The sequence below is a fragment of the Panthera leo genome, chromosome F3, assembly GCF_018350215.1.
Source record: "Panthera leo isolate Ple1 chromosome F3, P.leo_Ple1_pat1.1, whole genome shotgun sequence".
Lineage (NCBI taxonomy): Eukaryota > Metazoa > Chordata > Mammalia > Carnivora > Felidae > Panthera > Panthera leo.
The window spans coordinates 49,171,600-49,192,419 of record NC_056696.1 but is presented as its reverse complement, the minus strand read 5'-3'; the positions used below and the strand labels follow the sequence as shown (position 1 = coordinate 49,192,419).

The 20,820-nt window shown below is 35.4% G+C and overlaps 1 pseudogene; it reads right to left on the bottom strand.

Annotated features, from left to right (window-relative positions):
- Positions 1-2,578: 2,578 nt before the first annotated feature.
- Positions 2,579-3,076, bottom strand: LOC122211628 (annotated as a pseudogene).
- Positions 3,077-20,820: the final 17,744 nt, after the last annotated feature.

The window sequence follows — 20,820 nt, the reverse complement described above, 5'->3', positions numbered from 1 at the left end:
AAATCAATGGCTATAACTGAGTACTCTTTTACAAAGCTCTAACTTCAAAATTATAGGCAAAGTTGTTTAGATGTTGCATCTATTTTATTGCTTTTTTTTGTAAATCCCTCCCAGCATATCTCTGTTTCCCTTTCCATTGCCTTTTAGGTCACTGTTTATAGTAACTGAGCAAGTAGAAAAAAATGGCAACTAGAACAGTGAGCAGATGGCTAACACAGTCCCCTCCATGCGACTCCTGCTAACATAGAAGTCTGCTCAAGACTACGTGGTAAATAGTGTTTATCATAGGTGGGATCATTAGCCCTTTAGCCCCTTCATTAGCTCTTTGACCCCTACAGTTCAGCATTAATGAAACCATAACTTCCCATTCCTGAGGCCTCTGTACTATTCCTATAGTTCCCTAGTAATGGTATGTGTTGTTTACTGCAGCTATATTACAGAGCTTTGTACTGCATGCCCCTAGCATCAGCCACACACAGTTGTGGGTCTTTGACACACACTGGTAAAGTTCTGCAATGAACTGTGTTTATTAGAGCCCACCAGGAAGGCAAGCTTCTTAGTATAATTAGCTCCCCTGAGAACAATGGCTGCCTTCACAGCTGGAAAGCTAGAAGAAATTTATTCTCAAGTATGGGAAGCACTGAAAAGGTACCTGTAATTAAATTTCTTTCTCTTTTCCTCTTTCCTATTTGTAGTTTGGGTTTTGGTTTTTCACTTTTCATCTCCAACTTGATGAGCAAAATATAACAACCTAACCCAGTAATTACAAACACTATCTACTGAAGGTCATTTCTTTAAGTGCTATAAGACTAAACTTGCTTTTATCTTTTGATGCAATTTCAGTAATATTATGCATAGATATATACACACAAGGCATGAAAAAAGCATTGCTGTTTGGAATCTTCACTATGTAGACAAAATACTTAAATAGATTAATTTTTATATAGGACATGTTTCTGGATTTTCCACTGAAGCATGGTCTTGATTTTGGTCTGAGGCCTTTCTCCTATTACTTCTCATTTCCCTTTGATACCTTCCTTTTCTTTCTCTGTCTATGGGTTTTCACTCTATCATTTCACTACAGCTTTCCTGTTGATAGCTGACAGTCTGTTGACTTTTGTTATGAATATACTAATTATCGTTTTAATGGTTCCCAACTTCTCTCAAGTGGTACTAAACTGTGTAAGAAATGCATAGCAGGTGCTGGCAACAGCATATTATCACAAATGTGAATAACTACAACTCCGTTGACTTGATGGCCTCAGATTACATTTCACATTCATACAGGAGTATGAGATAGGGTCTTATACTACATCCATTGTAATGTGCAAATATTTATCCAGTAAATGGCCATCTCTTGAGGCAGAACACTGGTTTCTATATGGAACTGGGATTGTAATGAAGATCTAAGCAGTCTTTAGTTCATTTGTCTAGACTTGAGAAAAGCATGTTTTGAAGGTAACAGGGGAACAGAAATGCTAATAACTATGGTAATTAAAATTATCTTGCAGTTGGAGTTCTTTCATAAACATCTTACTGAGTCAACTATGAAAACAATAGAAGGCAGTCTGTTCAAATAGCTGACACTATAGCCTCAGACTCTCTGAATCTGGGATTTAAAAAAAAATCTACAATAAAGTCAAGATTTTTTTTCTCCCTAATTTTCCTGCTCTGAGGCTATATTTGCACAACACAATCAACCCTGCTGTTTCAATCAAGTCAGTGAGGGGAAAAAAAAAGTCAAGAGAACCAGATGTTTGGCATTTTGTATATGAAACAGCTGGTTGATTGTCTGAACTTTTCATTTTTGAACTAATCTTGCTGTCATAATATAGAAACATCCTGAAAACGAATTTCTTTGCTTGTGAAATGTAAATAGCTCCCTTTAGAGGCCTGGTATGGGGTTAGGTACCTTAGAATTAATAGGAAATGGTTTAGATTGGGTAAAATTCCACTTACAGATAGCAAGGAAGAAAACACAAATGACATTCAAGGAAAATTAAGTTTCAATAGTCCTGCTATAAATTTTATCTTAAATTCTCTTCAGTTGCACAATGCCTTACCGCAAAAAAGAATTAACTACTATTTTTTTTATTTTTAAAAGATTATGAAAGATCTTTCCAGTTATGGAATTATTTGAATCTTTGTCATATTAACATTTGGGTCTAATTGTAAAATACTTATCCCTTTTACTATTACAATTTTGTATTTAAGTAGGATTTTATAATATCTCAAGTAAAATGATTTTTTAAAAGCATTGCTCATTTAGCCCCTTAAATAAAGCAATTTCAACATCACAGAAGTTTTATGTTAGCAAATTACAATACTATAAACAAGTATGTGCATGGCAAAGACACAATCAAGTTAAATAAATGTTATCACTAGTTTTTCTAACAGACTTTTTTGGTCTATAAACACACAATGCATTCTAATTTAAGAGTCTTTGCTCTAATTTTAAGTCTTATATTTACCTATCCAGTATGTACCTGTACCAAATGAACTAGTGAAATAGTTATCTTGATATTTCTGACTTTTTTTTCTGGCTACGGATTTATTCAACACAAAACAATCTCCAACTTTACTGAGGTGGCTGACCACACACACGACCAAATCTTCCTCTAAACTCGAATTCAGTTGCTGACCCAGCCAAGGCCGCAGCTTTCTTGTAGGCACCAGGGGGCACAGCACTTCCTCTGTAGGTGTCTCTGTCAGCTTCCCCTCATGAGAGTCTTACAAGTAGCTCTCCCTCCAGACCTTTGAGCCATGGCTTGCCAGTCTCAGGACAGCTATGGCATAGAGTGGCAGGCTCAATCTCAGGGGACAGGTGGAGGTAATCATGGCGACAAGGGATACTCTCACTGGGAAGCTATCAGTAATAATGTCTCCAAGCAAACTGTTCCTTTACATAGCCTCGCTATTTGAGACACTGCAAAGCCTTCATAATGTAAAGATTTGGCACATTCTGGTCTCCCAGCTCAAGGTATTTAGGCATGTGAGCATCCTTTCTGGCCACCATCACTCTCTCCTTGAAAAGGAGTTCATAAATGGCAATTCAGTTCTTCCTGGGCATCAACATCTCAGCAGCTGCTATGTCCAGAGCCAGGGTCAAAAAGCTTATCTGGATACTTCAATGCAATATTTTGCCTCCACTGTTTAATGATACATCAGTAAAATATTGAAAAATGGTTATACAAAAGGTATTGGGCCAGGCACTTTTAGAATGAAAAAGTGTGTGCATAACACCTGTTTAAGTAATAACAGTATAAGACATTAAATAAATATAATTTGCTATGCAAATAACAAATGCTTGTAAATTTTAGCAGTTAATTATTTCATGCTAGAGGCAACTAAGAAAGTGCATACTGAATACACTAGTTATTAACAGTGAGTATAATTTGGAAAAGTGGCAATGATATGACATGCCAGGTAGACAGAACATAGGCACACTGGAGAGAGACAGCATGATCACAAGCGACCACTAGATCTGTCTGTAGCACCTACAGCACCAGTAAAAAAAGAGCAAAGGCTACTGATAAGTTTTGTAGCATAGAATGTATTCAGTAAGCCGATGGAATTCAGTGCAATATGTACTTTGTAGGATAGAGAATATGTTACAAGTCTTAATGTAAAACTCAGTCTTCCCTTGCTGGCTATTTGTTATAGCTTGAATTATGCACAATCCCCCGCCAAAAAAAACAAACAAAAGTTATGTTGAAGTCCTAACCCTGAACGGCAGAGACCATAACCTTATTTGAAAATAGGGTCACTGTAGATGTAATCAATTAAATTAGAATGACATCATTCTAGAGTAGGGTTGGCCCTAATCCAATATGACTAGTGTTCTTATAAGAAGATGGTCATGTGAAAAAAGACACCTAGGAAGAATGTCATGTAGAAATAAAAACAGATTGGAATTATACAGCTGAAAGCAAAGAATTTCTGGCAACCATTAAAAGCTAGGAAGAGGCAATGAAGAGTTGTCCTGCCGGTTTCATGGGAGGTTAGAACTGCCAACACCTGATCTCAGGCTTCTGCACCCCAGAAGATAATGAATTCTTGTTGTGTGAAGCCTCTTGGTTTGCAATTTGTTATGGCAGGCCTGGCAAACTAATACAGTGACTATACAATACCATCCAATGGGCCAAAGTTTGGCAATGCATATCCTTTGCATATGGCTGCAGGGGCTATAAGAAATTACAATTATTTTTTCTTTAAAGAAAATCAAAACAAAAAAACCATTGGGGCACCTGCCTGGCTCAGTCAGTAGAGCATGTGACTTGATCTTGGGGTCATGAGCTTAGGCCCCACATTGGGTGTGGAGCCTACTTTAAAAGAATCCAAACAAAAGTAATTTTTCTTCTTGGTTTCACTTAGTGCTCAATTCTACTTTGGGAAGTCAATAGATGTAACTTGAGAAATTATCAAAATGTTACATCATCATTCAAAAGATACTGGTCAACTATAAACAAATAACATGTATGCATTATACTACCTAAAGTACCAATATCTAGGGGTGCCTAGGTGGCTCAGTTGGTTAAGCGTCAATCTTCAGCTCAGGTCGTGATCTCCTAGTTCATGAGTTCAGGCCCTGCACTGGGCTCTGTGCTGACAGCTCGGGGCCTGAAGCCTGCTTCAGATACTGTGTCTCCCCCTCTCTCTGCCCCTTCCCTGCACAAACTGTCTCTATCTCAAAAATAAATAAACATTAAAAATTAAAAAAATAAAAATAAAGTACCAATATCTAAATATAAATGTATGTTTAGAAAACATGGAAAAAGATAAACTGATATCTGAATTTAGGCTTTTTACAACACTGTGACAGAACCACCAAGAAAATACTGAAGTTGATTTATGGAGGCTGATTTTAACAACATTTTTATTAATAAGCAAAGATATATCTGTCCAGATGTAAATACTTAGTTTAATTGTCACCCCCACAAAAAATATAGTGGGACCATGAAACACACATTAAAAAAAAAGTCTGTAACAGTGGGTTAGAAAAGAAGTCTTGGGACAAACAGTATACAGACTTGTAAAATTAAGCACTACTTTTTTTAAATTACTCATCTTAAATAGAGAAAGAACTGGGTAAAAAGAAAATATTGGTATTGGTGATACATGTTTATGACAAATCAAAGCTGCACATTATCTCCAAAATTCTGTGTTAGTAAATATAAATTTAAAGTGATTTTTATGTAACATAAACATTCATTGCTATAAAGTATATAAATGACATGGAATAATAAAAACCTTAACAAAATCTTAATAAAATTAAAAGTTTTGAAAGCAATTTCAGAATGAAAGTAATAAGTTATGGTATATACAACATATTTTTTAATACAGCAGAATATTACTCAGCCTTATGGAAGAACAAAATCTTGCCATTTTTGACAACATGGATGGACCTCAAGGACATTATGCTAAGTGAAATAATTCAAAGAAATATTGTATGATCCCTCTTATGTGTGTAGTCTAAAACAAAACAAAAAATGAGTAATCTAACTTTATCCTTAAAGAAACTAGAAAAAGAACAAATGAAGTCCAAAGTTAGTAGAACAAAGGAAATTAAGATCAGAATAGAAATGGACACTAAAAAAGAAACAAAACAGATCAATGAAACAAAGAGCTGATTCTTTGAAGAGATAAAATAAACCCTTAGCCATATTGATTAAGAAAAAAGGGGACTAAAAATCAGAAATGAAAGAAGTAACAACTGACGCCAAAGAAATATGAATTATGAGACTATGAAAAATTATATGCCAGTATGAGACAACCTAGAATAAATGGATAAATTCCTAAAAACATAATCTTCCAAGACTGAAAAAGAAATTTAAAAATGTGATCAGACTAATTACTAGTAAGAAAGTTGAATCAATAATCAAAATTCCCAACAAAACTCCAAGACCAGATGGCTTCACAAGTGAATTCTACCAAAAAATTAAAGAGTTAATATCTATCCTTTTCAAACTATACCAAAAATACAAGGGGAAAGAAAATGTCCAGAGTCGGCTAGAAGGTCAGCATGACCCTGATATCAAAACCAGACACAGACGCTACAGAAAAAGAGACCTACAGGCCAATATCCTTGATAAACATAGATGCAAAAATCCTCAACAAAATATTAGCAAACCACGCTCAATGATACATTAAAAAAAATCATATACCACGTTCAAGTGGGATTTGATCCTAGGATACAAAGATGGTTTAATATCTACAAAATCAATGTTAAACACTATATTAACAAAATGAATTATAAAAACCATATGATAATCTCAACAGATGCACAAAAGCATTTGATAAAATTCAACATCCTTTCATGATAAAAACTCCTGAGAAACTGGGTTTAGAGGGAATGCAGCTCAACATAATAAAAGCCATATATGACAACCAAAAGCTAATATTATACTCAGTGGTGAAAAACAGATCTTTTCTTCTAAGATCTGAACCAACAGAAGGCTGTCCACTCTCATCATTTTTATTCAATATAGTCCTGAAGTCCTAGCTGCAGCAATCAGACAAGAAACAAAAACCATCCAAATTGGTGTGGAAGAAGTAAAACTGTCACTATTCACAGATGACATGATACTATAGAAAATCCTTGAGACTCTAAAAAAATCCATTAGAATAAATGAATTCAGTAAAGTTTCGGAATATAAGACTAATACACAGAAATTTATTGCATTTCAATAAATGAATAATGAAGTAGCAAAAAACTCTAAGAAAACAATCCCTTTTATAATAGCATATAAATAATACCTACGAATAAATTTAACCAAGGAGGTGAAAGGTCTGTACTTTTAAAACTGTAAAACATTGATGAAAAGAATTGATGATGACACAAATGGAAAGATATACCATGATCATAAATTGATCATAAACCATACATACCATAGTATGGTTAAAATGTCCATACTACCCAAAGTAATCTACAGAGTCAATGTAATCCCTACCCAAATATCAACAGCATTTTTCACAGAACTACAAAAAAAATAAACCAAAAATGTATTGAGCCACATAAGATCCCTAATAGTCAAAACGATCTTAAGAAAAACAAAGCTGGAGGTATTACAATCTCAGATTTCAAGCTATACTACAAAGACGCAGTAATCAAAACAGTATAGCACTGCCACAAAAATAGATACATTGATCAATGGAACAGAACAGACAGCCCAGAAATGAGCCCACATTTACATGGTCAGTTAATCTACAATAAAGGAGAAGAGAATATACAAGGGAGGGAAAGATGGTCTCTTCAATAAATGGTTTAAGAAAACTGAACAGCTATCTGCAAAATAAATAAATAAATAGGAAAGAATCTAGATTATTTTCTTAGTGGATTCAAAATGGATTAAAGGCCTAAATGTAACCTGAAACCATAAAAATCATAGGCAGCAATCTTTTGGACACTGCATCCATCTTAGCAACATTTTTTTAGATATATCTCCTCAGACAAGGACAAAAACAAAAATAAACTATTGGGACTACATCAAAATAAAAAGCTTGTATACAGCAAAGGAAACCATCAATAAAATGAAAAAACAACCTACTGAGAGAGGACATTTGCAAATGATATATCTATTAAAGTTATCTTTATCTATCTATCTTTATCTATATCTATAATAGATATCTATATCTATTAAAGTTATATACTCAAAGTATATAACTCAACACCAAAAAAATCTGATGAATAAATGGACAGAAGACATTTTTGCTTTGCAAAAAAGACATAGATGGCCAATACATGAAAAGATGCTTAACACCACTAATCATCAGGGAAATGGAAATCAAAATCACAATGAGATATGATGCAATGGCTAGTATCAAAAAGACAAGAAATAATAAATGTTGGCAAGGATGTGGAGAAAAGAGAACCCTTGTGCACTGTTGGTGGGAATGTTAATCATGCACCACTATGAAAAACAGTGTTAAGTTTCCTTAAAAATTAATAATAGAAATATCTTAAAATCCAGTAATTCTACTGCTTCTTATTTACCCAAAGAAAATGCAATCACTAATTTAAAGAAATAGGCACCCCTATATTTATTTCAACATTATTTATAACAGTCAAGATATGGTAGTAACCTAAGTGTTCATTGGTGGATGAAAATGTGGTACACAAACACAATGGAATATTACTCAGCCATTAAGAATTAGATCTGGCCAAATCATAAGAGACTCTTAAATACAGAGAACTGAGGGTTGATGGCGGCGGTGGGGGGGGGGGTGACATACAGGGGAGAGGGGAAAATGGGTGATGGGCATTGGAGGGCACTTGTTGGGATGAGCATTGGGTGTTGTATGTAAGCAATGAATTATGGAAATCTACCCCTAAATCCAAGAGTGCAGTGTATACACTGTACGTTAGCTGATTTGACAATATATTTTAAGAAAAGAATTAGAACTTGCCATTTGTGACAACATATATGGACCTAGAGGGTATAATGCTAAGTGAAATAAGTCAGACAAATTCCACATTATTTCACTTATATGCGGAATCTAAAAACAAACACTCATAGATACAGGGAAAACTGGTGGTTGCCAGAGGAGAGGAGATGGCAGGGAGTGGGCAAAATAGGTGAAGGGCAGTAAGAGATATTAAACCTATAATATAAATAAGCCACAGGGATGAAAAGTACAGCATGAAGGATCTAGCCAACAATATTGCAATAACTTTGGTGACAGATGGTAATCACTCTTATTATGATGAACACTGCATAATGTATAGAATTTTTGAATCACTATGTTGTACACGCTAAAGTAATATAAAGTGTATGTCAACTATGCTCCAGTAAACAAAAATAAAAGCATAGGCATCAGAAAAAACAAAACAAAAATAAGTTCAGAGATACAGAGAATAGATTGGTGGTTAACAGAGGTAGAGAGGTGGAGGGTGGGAAAAGTGAGGAAAGAAGGTCAAAAGGTTTTAAGAGAAATCAGTTCATTTAAATAATTAAAAATGAGCAAAGCTACAAAGGGAAAAATGACAATATGTCCAGGAAGGTATAAAGAGGAGGTGCCGCTTTTCTATTTTGTTTGCTTTTCTGTACCGGATAGGGTCTGGCATTCTTCCATTATTCCACCAGCAGTTGGATGGCTATTTTACACATTGTTATTTTTTGAGAGTAGATACTAGAGGGGTAAAATATATTACATATAAATAACTTTATTGCACAGAAATATGGATACCATATTGGATATGGATACTAAATATGGATACCGTGGATTTTTTTTCTGTGAAGAAATTAAATATTATTCCTTTATTACATAATAGAAGATACTGTTACACAAATAAGTAAGTACTGCTTTTAATTTTAAGGAGATCAAAATCTGATGAGGGAAAACTACCTGTCTTTTCCTCTTGCTATGTCTCCCAACCTTCCCACCAGGGAATTCTGTTGCTAATCTGTGTGATTTATATGGGCATCTGTGCCCTGTATTCATGTGCATACTTTATCATTTCATTTGTTAACATGATATCCTTAGGGTTTCAGATAGACTTTATTAGAAAGAAGTCATTATTGGCAAAGCATTATTTTAAATAAACATCAAAATAGTTGTGTGTATATTTACAATCAAAATCACTGAGCTAGAGGTATGAATTGAACTGATGTTCAGGTTGGGTATCATTTGCTTAGGTACTATACCTCCCACTTGATACAATCAAGTTTTCTAATTACATGAAATTATTTAAGGTACTGTCATTCCTAGAAGGTATGGAATGACACGATCTCTATTAATTGCTACTGATTTCCTTCTCTGGGTAACTCTAGGATGGAAGTAAAGGAAGCAGTGTCTATAATCATTTGATAAATGACTTCTGTTTTTAAGGATATCTCTGCACAACACTGAAGATCCTGTAAGAGACTGTTGTGGTACATTGTTCCCTTGCTATCATTTTCAATAGCCTAAAATTAGAGTATTAAGAGAGATCCTAGGATGCAAAATACATTTTTTAGCCACTGAATTATATGCCACATCACTTGTCTGCTTAATGAGAAACAGGTGGCTCATTTTCAATTGCTACCATTTATTCCTTTGACATAAACTTGTTTTCCTTACTTTCATGGTTCTTTAATTTGCTTGTTATATTATTACTCTCTGAAGGTAAAACTAGAAATTTCAAGAATGGTTGGTATGAATTGCCTTGTACATCTGTAACAAAGTGTTCTCAATGCCACAGAAAGTTTCATAAGGAAAAACAGAAATGAGTAGGAAAAGTGGAAAAATGAATTTCTAAGATACTAAGGTGAAACTTAAGCAGGGGAAACTAATTTCACATACTTATTTTAATCTAAAAAGTAGAAAAATAATTCAGAACTAATTCTTGACTCAATTTATCACAAATTGATATGCTATCATGCTAAATATTTTACAAGCACATCTAGGAAATTAAAATATGCAATGCCACAAAAAAAAAACTAAAATTTTAAAATACCTACCTTAACGTTATTAATTAATCACTATCAATTTCAGGGTAGAATTTATTTTAATGTATGGAATATGCCATAAATCAACCATGAAGTCCTTCAAAAAGAATAAGCAAAATGAAGCATATTAATTGCAGAAGTTGTTTGGGTGATAATAATGTAACATGCAAATTAAGTTAAGGCCAAAAGTCACATTATAAGCAAATGAATTGCTTAACCTGAAACAAGACTGATTTTTCTCTTACTTTCATCAATAGCTTTTACCTTCTTTGAGAACAGGCTGTATCTTACATATTTCTGCATTATAAATGTCTTTCATTTATCTGGGCAAACTGTTATCGACTCCTTCCTGTTTTAGGTATACAGGAATAAAAACAAATCAGTACCCGCCAAAGGTCTCACTTATTCAACAAAAGAGATTCACATTAATTTTTTAAAATATTTATTGTTAATTATGATGACCTTCATTTCATTAAAAAGGCCTTAAAAGGTTATAGACTAAAGTTTACCTACTGCAAGAAAGTTTATAGTTATTGCAAATTTTTCAGAATTGCTTCAAAAATAATTTTGAGCAACGATCAACTTTGGAGCAAGTTTTACTTTGTTTTTATTTAATTCTAGTTTTTCTTAACCTTTGTCATCTTAAACTAGTTATACAATTTTAGGTCTCAGTTTGTCTTCCAAAAATGAGGGTAATAACAACGATCTGAAGGGTTGTGGGATGCATCTAGGTAAAATCCAGGAGAATTGCATCTTACATAGAGGTTAGGTTCTAATGTCAGTCCTTATGAAAAAAAAAATCTAATAAAAACTACCTTTAGGAATAAAACCCTTAAATTCCTCATAAGAATATATACGGTGTTGGGTATATAATCCTTGTACAGGAATACAATACTCATCTGTACTCTTTTGTTTTTTAATTCTTTTAATGTTTACTTATTTTTGAGAGAGAAGGAGACAGAACAGGAATTGTGACAGAGAGGGAGATACAGAATCTGAAGCAGGCTCCAGGCTCTGAGCTGTCAGCACAGAGCCCAATGTAGGACTCAAACCTGTGAATCTTGAGATCATGAGCTGAACCGAAGTCAGATGCTTAACTGACTAAGCCACCCAGGCACCACCCTCATCTGTAGCCTTTTCGATCAAAATGTGTTTCAGAATTCAGAATAATTTGTATTTTAGAAAGCTAGTAGATGCATGTACCTTTTGAATTAATACTGTAAGTTGATCTCTCCCAGCACCTTGTGATCAGGCACAATATTTCTGCAATGTAATTGCGTACTGGAGTCATGCAGATATCTGTGGGAAAGCTATCAAGGTAAAGGGAAGATCCAGTGTAAAGACATGGAACAGGGGACATTTTAGTGTTCAAGGAAAAAGCAGAGGCAAGGGGTGCCTGTATCCATGTGATCAAGTAGGAGAGTGAGAGGAGAGGTGGTCATGAAGCTGACAGTGTGCCTGAACTGGATGGCCATGTCAGTCATTGATCCAACTGTACCTGTGTGATATGGAATCACTGTGAGATATGAGTATGGATAGGACACCTGACATAGTTAACAACTTTGGCTTCTATACAGAGATCAACTAGCATATGGGGGGGGGGCAATAGAAAAAGCAGGGAGATCATTGAGGAAGCCTTCACAAAAATTAAGGTGAGAATTAGGATTGCTCAGATTATGTCAGTGACCATGGAGTTTTGGAGAAGAAAAAATTTAAGGTAAAATTGATAGAATTGGCTGACATATTAGATGTGGACAATGGTAGGGGTGGGATAGAAGGGAAGAGGGGAAAGAGGGAAGAGTTTCAAAGGATTTTTACTTGAATAACTCAAAGCATAAGATTTTCATTTGTCAATATGGGAATAATATAAGAGCAGTTGATTTTTAATATATAAAAAAAGTCAAGACTGGTTTTGGCCATGTGTTAGGTAGATATATAAGGAATGATGTCAAATAGGCTGCTGAGTGTAAGAATCGAGATAGAGTCCTAGACTAGAGATATACATTTGGGAGTCTTCAGTGAGCTGAAAGAATATAAGATCACAAGATTGCTGATGTTATAGAGAAAAATGTATGATGACATAGAACAGAGAAGGGGAATAGGTCTGAACACTCAATCTAGGTCTATCTTTGAGAATATCAGAAAACAACCAAGAGGACTAAGAATAAGGTAGAAAACAAGATAGAGGAATGCCCCATGACCTAGTGAAGAAAGTGTTTCAAGAAAGGGGGAGTGAAAATAATTGTATGAGAAATCAAGGAGAATGAGGACTAGGAGTGATCATTTTATAAATCAACATAGAAGTAACTAGTGGCCACCATGAAAGTTATTTCATCGTTCAGTGGTAGATGTGAAAATATGAGTTCAAGGACTATAACAATATAAGAACTGGAGAATACAAATAGACAAAACTTTAAAGATGATTGATTATATCACAATAATGGAATGGTAGTTGAAGCAAAACATAGGTTCAAGAGAGAATTGTTTTCTTCCTTTATAAAGAAGCTGAAACAGTATACCAGGAAGTATGATCATGATGGATTTGATTCAGCAGAGAAGGCAACTTATAGGACAGAGATGGGAGAATTGCTAGATCAATTTCCATGAGATAGGTGGGAGGGCATTGGATCTAGCACACAGGTAAAGGAACTGACCTTGTTTAGAATATAAACATCTCATCTTATGGTAACAGAGGGGAGGCATGCAGGTTGGCAGAAGATGTTAAGATGCAAATTTATGGAATATGACTGAAACAATTTTCCCAGTGTATTAATAAAGAAGGTGGTTAACTCAAGATTGGGGAGTGGATTTTCAAGACTGGTAGAGAGAGGAGAAGGTAGGAGTAATCTGGCAGAGAGGGGAGGTGAACAGCCTAGGGATGTGTGATGAAACTGAGGCTAGACGTAATTAAAATGAGAATTGTGGGCACCCTAATGTACTTCTCCAGTAAAGTTAATGTACTTCCCCAGTAAGTTTAAGTGCCCAGGATGATACAGAGAGCAGACAGAGACTTGGATTTAACAAGAATTTAATTTTAACAGGTAAAAAAAGTGAAAGAGACAAAGGGTTGAGTGTGTATAAAACAATGACAGTGTGGTGGACTTTTGACCAAACATAGATGAATATTTTAAAAGGTAAAGAAGAACCATGTAAAAGTGATATATTTGATGGATTGTACATAGCAAAGTGGAAAGAAAATTATGGAGTCATTGCACTAGCAGGAATGTCCTAAAAGACATGAAATTTTAGGAAGCAAATGCTTAGAAATTAATTTATGAACAAAAGCTGTGATTGAAAATAAAAATGTCCAGGCTATGCTTTGCATAGACTGCTGGATTAAAACGTATGAAAACAGGCATTTTGAGGAGAGGAAGTAAAGCAAGTCAAGCAGTCATTCATCTAAGAATTTAACACCTAGACATAGAGTTTCTAATACCCTCTTTCCATGTAACAAAATTTTTAATCATAACCATAAAAAGCATACAAATAAGGAATAGGCAAAAAAATTAAATCACAGTCACTGAAATTTTTCTTTCACTGCATCTTCATTTACCACTCCTTACTGCTTTAACACTGGTATCATGCACTACCAAGGAGAACAGAAATAATCCCAACAATTACAAACCATTGTGAACTTTCTTTTACAACGAGTACATACAGCCAAGTCTAAATGTGTGAGGGCCAACTATATAGAAATGAGAGTTCCCCTAATTAGCTCCCATATGAATTAAAGTATTTACTAAACAAGTGAACAAAACTAATTTGAAGCTAAATATAGAGTATGTTTTGAAACTAATCATAACTATAATTGACTAGAATGTAGCCCACTGGGGTGACTGGGTGGCTCAGTTGGTTAAGTGTCCAATTCTTGATTTCAGCTCAGGTCATAATCTCACAGTTCATGCATTCAAGCCCCACAAAGGGCTCTGTGCTACAGTGTGGAGCCTGGTTGGGATTCTCTCTCTTCCCCTCTCTCTCTGACGCTCTCCCACTTGTGCTCTCTCAAAACAGAAATAAACTTAAAAAAAGGATGTAGCCTATTAAAAGATTTTTTGAAAGGGTAATATATTCTTACTGACATTGTCTAGAAATACTGTCACATGGTAATAACATGCAGACCAAGTTTGCTCAGTGTTATTTTTAAATCCTCCACTGAAAATTTGCTCCTTATTATCTGTACCTGGGGGTAGAATGCACTCATCACTCTACTCTTAATCTGACCAGGAAATTAGAAGTATCCTGAATATATTGAAATCATTCATAAAGAAGATCATTACTATTGGAGAAAACAACAATAAACTGGGTTTAAAATGCAAGATAGAAGGGGAGTTTAAGAGGCCATAGAGATATCTGTGACAATGATAAATGTCATCTCATGAGCTTCTATGCTGTACATTTTAAGAGAGAAAGAATGGTCATATCTGGGTATGGCAATGAAAAACAAGATAGACTATTCTGTTCTAAGCCAATGGCCTATGGACTATTGCATGACATAGGAGATATAGCCCTCTTGAGAGGGCTACAGAGAAGGCAGTATTATCACAAGAGGGCCAGAATCTGGCCTTCCAGATGTACAAGATGGTGTTCACCTGTATTTTTTTCTCTAGGTAATATAGAAAAAGTGAAATATATCATAAAATAGGAAGGAAGTCTCTGACTTCACACTATCACCCCAACTTATCCACATGCAATTTTTAAACACCACTACCTCAAATGAGATGTGAGAGTGTGCATGTGAAGGTGTGGTGGGGAGGGCAGTTGATTTCTAACATTCATATAGGAGTCACAATGTACTAGTTACTTTCCATCTCCATGATGTGATACATATCTATTTCCACTTCACTCAAGAAACAATACACAACTCAAACCTTGTATTTTTCTTCCTCAAAAATCACACTGCACCAGCACCTCTGTTAGATGCAAAATGTTACATGATCCAAAGTCCAGAGGAAACATTGCTTTCTTTGCTGGAATTCTTGGTCCAGTCACTCCCTAGGACAAAGTCCTATACTTCTTTACTGTCAGATGTACCCAAAAATATCCAAGGAGAGATGACAAGACACTCCCTTCGGAATATCAGTTAAATTTGACTGGATGATGGCTCAAAATTTTGACAGTTTACCATATTCAATGTTCTATGCTAAGTGCTTCGAATTAATGATATGTGGTCTTCCTTAGAATAATCCTTTGAGGAAGACATAAGCAGATCAATTTGCAGATAAGGAAAATAAACTCTGGAAATGTCAAGTAAACTGCCCAAGTTCACAGGGCTTGATGAACTGCAGAGCAGCATTCAAATTTACATTAGTTTTTCTTACATGAAAAATACAACTATATACCAGCTTTCAAAATAAAATTTTTTAATGTTTATTTTTGTTTGAGAGAGAGAGAGAGAGAGAGAGAGAGAGAGAGAGAGAGAGAGAGACAGCGTGCACGCGCAACAGCGGGGTAGGGGCAGAGAGAGGGAGACCCCAAATCCAAAGCAGGTTCCAGTCTCTGATCACAGAGCCTGAAGGGGAACTCAAACTCACATATGGCAGGATCATGACCTGAGCCGAAGTCAGATGTTCAACCACCCAGGCACCCCTACACCAGCTCTCATAACTACTAAATATGAGACACAAAGTTACGTGGCAGCAATACTTTAAGTATCTGCAAATTGCTCCATTCTACAAAAGCAAGACTTCAGAGAAAGTGGGTGGAGAGCAGGGTCACTCCAAAACCCTACCCGAATGAACACAATAATGGAAACATCAATAAGGACATAACCAAGGTTCTTTTTTAGAAGTCATATATCAAAATATTAACAAAATTTTTTCTTAATATTCTGTAACTCCAAGGTCGCTTGAAAAAAAAATACCATTTTCCCACTCCATATATATTTTTTTAATTTTTTTAATCTTTATTTATTTTTGAGAGAGAGAGAGAGAGAGAGAGAGCGAGCGCGGGGGAGGGGCAGAGAGAGAGGGAGACACAGAATCTGAAGCAGGATCCAGGCTCTGAGCTGTCAGCACAGAGCCCTACGCAGGGATCCAACTCATGAACTGCGAGATCATGACCTGAGCTGAAGGACGTTTAATCAACTGAGCCACCCAGGTGCCCCATTTTCCCACTCCATATTTAAAACACTGTGGCACAGGGTGCCTGGGTGATTCAGGCAGTTAAGTGTCTGACTTCGGCTGGGGTCATGATCTCACAGTTTGGGATTTTGAGCCCCAAATAGGGCTCTGTACTGACAGCTCAGAGCCTGGAGCCTGCTTCGGATTCTGTTGTCTCCCTCTCTGTTCCTCCCCTGCTCCTACTCTGTCTCTCTCTGTCTCTCTCACTCTCAAAAATAAAGACAAAACAATTATAAATAAATAAATAAACAAACAAACACTGTGCCTGTCATATCATTCTTCCTGAAGATGTAGGTTTTAGGAAGTACTGGCCTGAACAAAACTGTCCCTCCTCCTTACTCTTCAACTAGGAATGTCCAATGAGTCACATTTAGATAAAATGTAACATTATTAAGAAAAATAAAGTATGTGCTGAATAAAAACTATTCCAAATCACATCAGTGCAACAAAGTCATTCAAGAGGCTAAAACTCAGTTCTTTTCCCTGGAGGTATTAAGAGAATTTATTTTTACCGTACTTCTCTTTATTAATTTTACTGCAATACAGTTGATAGATTTCTGTGTTTTAGATGTATGCCTTTGTATGCCTATGTCTCCCATAACATACTACAATGTATAGGGTATAGACCTTTTAAAATTCTACATTTATTCATTTAAGTAAAGACCCAGTAATAGTTGTTTAATACATAGTTGCTTAATGATATTCTAAAACTTTTGCCCATTGTTGTATGTTATAATTCTATTGTGAACCCCATTTAAATGTGATGACACACATATGCATATAGAATGTATGTTAAAGGGTGTAATATATAATCTCTTTGTTCCAGATTCACTTTTTCTAATAACTCATAAGCTAGGCACTTTTCTGGGATCAAGAGTTACAGCAGTGATTAAAACAGATAATGGACCTCCCTCATTGATTGTCCAGACAGTGTCGGGACAACACAAATAGAAAGGAAAGAGGGTGACTGGCAGGGGTGAGGAGATCTCTTCCATTTTAACTTGGTTACCATGGAAGTCTTATGAGTGAGGGTAGAGACCTCCAAGCTGAGAGAATTGCAAGGACAGTTTACGTGCAGCAAAGCAGAGCCACTGGAGATAATGAATCAGGGTTTAGTAGGAACTGAAAACTTGACCCCCTTTTTTTCCCCAAAAAAGTGAAGAATGTCAAAATAGAATTAGCTACAAAAAAAATGAGTTTTTGAAAAATCAATTACAAATTTTACATTAACTGAAAAATAGCACAACAATTACAAATCTAAGAAAATCCTAGTATCTTTTATTAATCAACTGATACCCTTTTTCATTATTTTTTTCTATATTTTTCAGTTATATACTGTTAAATAGGTCCTATATGGCAATGATTATCTAAGAGTGGAAGATAATTTTTTCTAGTATACTTGATCAATTTTTTTCCTGAGGGATTAGAAAACCATCTTTTACTTTTAAAATAGGTATTCAAAACATCATCCAATTTTTTTAGTATTACTGTTAAACTTTTGAGAACTTCTATAAATCTTTTTATGTGTAAGTTATAAAATCTCAGGGCATTTTAATTTTTCTTGTAAAGTAATTGTAAAAATTATTTGAACTGACAACAATCCATGTCATTGATGTGGATTCACTATAGTGCTGCATTAACAGTCATGTTATCTTTGTTAATATCAGTATTTTGTGTTAAATCAGCATGAAATTAAATTTTTTCCACCTTCTATTCAAACTATTATCTCCTCTTCATTAAGTGGATTATCAAACAACTTAAGATTCTATTCATCACTTCAAAATGTATTTTTCAATGAATTACTGCTTTGATGGGATGTGATTTTTATTTCATTTTGCTTCTTGATATCAAAATAATTTCAATTTATTTCCTTACTCATTCCTTTCACTTTCCTTTAGTGACTGTAAATCTTTATCTCTTCCCTGAGTTCCTCCATAATAATTTTTTAATATGAGAGTACTGCACATATATGTTAAATCAAGAGTCTAATTTCTTATTTGTTTTGGTGAAATGTTTCAAAACCTCATTCAATTGCATTTAAAGCATTATCAACTTTAATGTTTTTTTTCAATTTGTGTTTGAATTTATAATATCACTGCCTTAATCTTGTAAGGCTTGGATGGCATGATAATCAAATCTTTGGAATGTGGCTATAGGGAAACTGAGTAGGTGTTCAGAGGTACATATATTTTTCATAGTCACTTCACTGTGTGTTTGTGTATATACAAACTGTATATACAGTTTATATATATACACAGTATACTGTGTATATATATATATATATATATATATATACACACAGTATACTGTGTATATATATATATATATATATATATATATACACACAGTATATATACAAACTGTATATAAAAATTTTTAAATTTTTTTCTAATGTTTATTTTTGAGAAGGAGAGAGAGACAGAGAGAGAAAGTGTGTGAGTGGAAGAGGGGCAAATAGAGAGGGAGACACAGAAGCTGAAGCAGGTTCCAGGCTCCACGCTATTAGCACTGAGCCTGACGCAAGGCTTGAACTCACAAACTGTGAGATCATGACCTGAGCCAAACTCAGATGCTTAACCAACTGAGCCACTCAGGCACCCAACACACACTGTATATATAGTCAACTTACTGTTAGCTGTTTGGTGCAGGAATACATTTCCAAGAATTTTCTTATTAGAGACTGCATTGACATAGCTGGTACTTCTTAAAAAATGTTTACTTATTTTGAGAAGGGGGGGGGTGGGGAGAGGGAGAATGGGGCAAAGAGAGAGAGGGAGACTCCCATGCAGGCTCCGCTCTGTCAGCATGAAGCCTGACACGGTTCAATCTCATGAACCGTGAGCTCATGACCTGAGCTGAAATCAAGAGTCAGATGCTTGACCAACTGAGCCATTCAAGCATCCCCATGGCTGGTAACTTTAATGACTGTAAAGAAAAAGGTTTCATATGAATATGTTCTGATGTCTCACCACTGTCACTTGGCAGGAGCAGATATGTAAAAAGGTAAGCTGGCCTGGAAAAAAGGCAATGACTTGTGGTTGAATTATCTTCTTTTTAATCAGATGGGTATACTGTCAGGGCCCTACCCAGGGCCTTAAAACGTGGCTGTACAAGTGAGGAGCAAGTGAAGAACTCTGAAGCTTCAGTTTTATTGGCTGTGCAGGAAATCCAACACTTGAGGCCACTGAAACTAGAGCAGAGAGAAAATGTGGAGACAGATTTGGAGGGACAGCCAGAGGAGAAGGATCTTGTGCAAGCTGAGGATTTGGGGATTGATGCTAAGGCAGCTACTAGGGGACTCATAAGGGATGTAATATTATTCATTAACAGAATTGCTTTGGCTGCTGACTTTCAGGGGAAGAGAGGACTCTTGAAGCCCAGTTAGAAAGATATTTTAGTAATTCAGGTGTAAGATGATGGTCACTAAAGTATTACTAGTCATAGAGAGGTAAAAAAGAAAAAAAAGGGAAAAAATGCTTAGATTGGAGCAATATTTTGAAGGTAGAGTTGAAAGGGTTTGATGGATTTGATGAATGGTGTCAAGGAAAGAAACTAGAATGATACTAACATCTTTGATCTTAGAGAATAGATGTGCTATTTCCCAGACTGCTGAGAAGGAAAAAAAGGTTTTGGCCAAGCACGTTTTGGGATGCCTATTGGACATATAAGTGTAAGGGGGTTTGAGTAGATAAGTTACCTGAGTCTGGAATTTGGTGTAGAATTAGGATTAGATAAATAGGTTTAGATGGCATCAGCTTTGGGACTTGACGATGTCCCTAAAGAATGAGTATGGACAGAGAAAAATCTGAGAATTGATCCTACGCACATCATTAAGCAGAAATCAGGAAATGGGAGAAATAAAAGGCAGGCAGGGGATCCAGAAGCCAAGAGAAGAAAAGGTTTCCAGAGTGTATTTAACAATACATGTCTGACTTCACTGGCATGGCACTTGTGCTGTCACACAGGGCCCTCTGCTTTTATTACTTTCCTGTATTAGTCAAGTACTAATGCTGAAAATGACAGATGTTGGTCACAGGGTGTGATTCTTCAGTTACCAGATGAACAAGTTTTGGGGACCCAATATACAGCATGGTGACTATAGTTAATAAAAAACTATATATTTATATATTTGAAATCTGCCAAGAGTAGATCTTAGGTGTTCTCATCACATATGCAAAAAAATGTAACTATGTCAGGTAATATACTAATGATTGTAGTAATCATTTCACAATCTATATGCAGACTGTCTCTGAGGATGAGTACTTGAGTAAAAG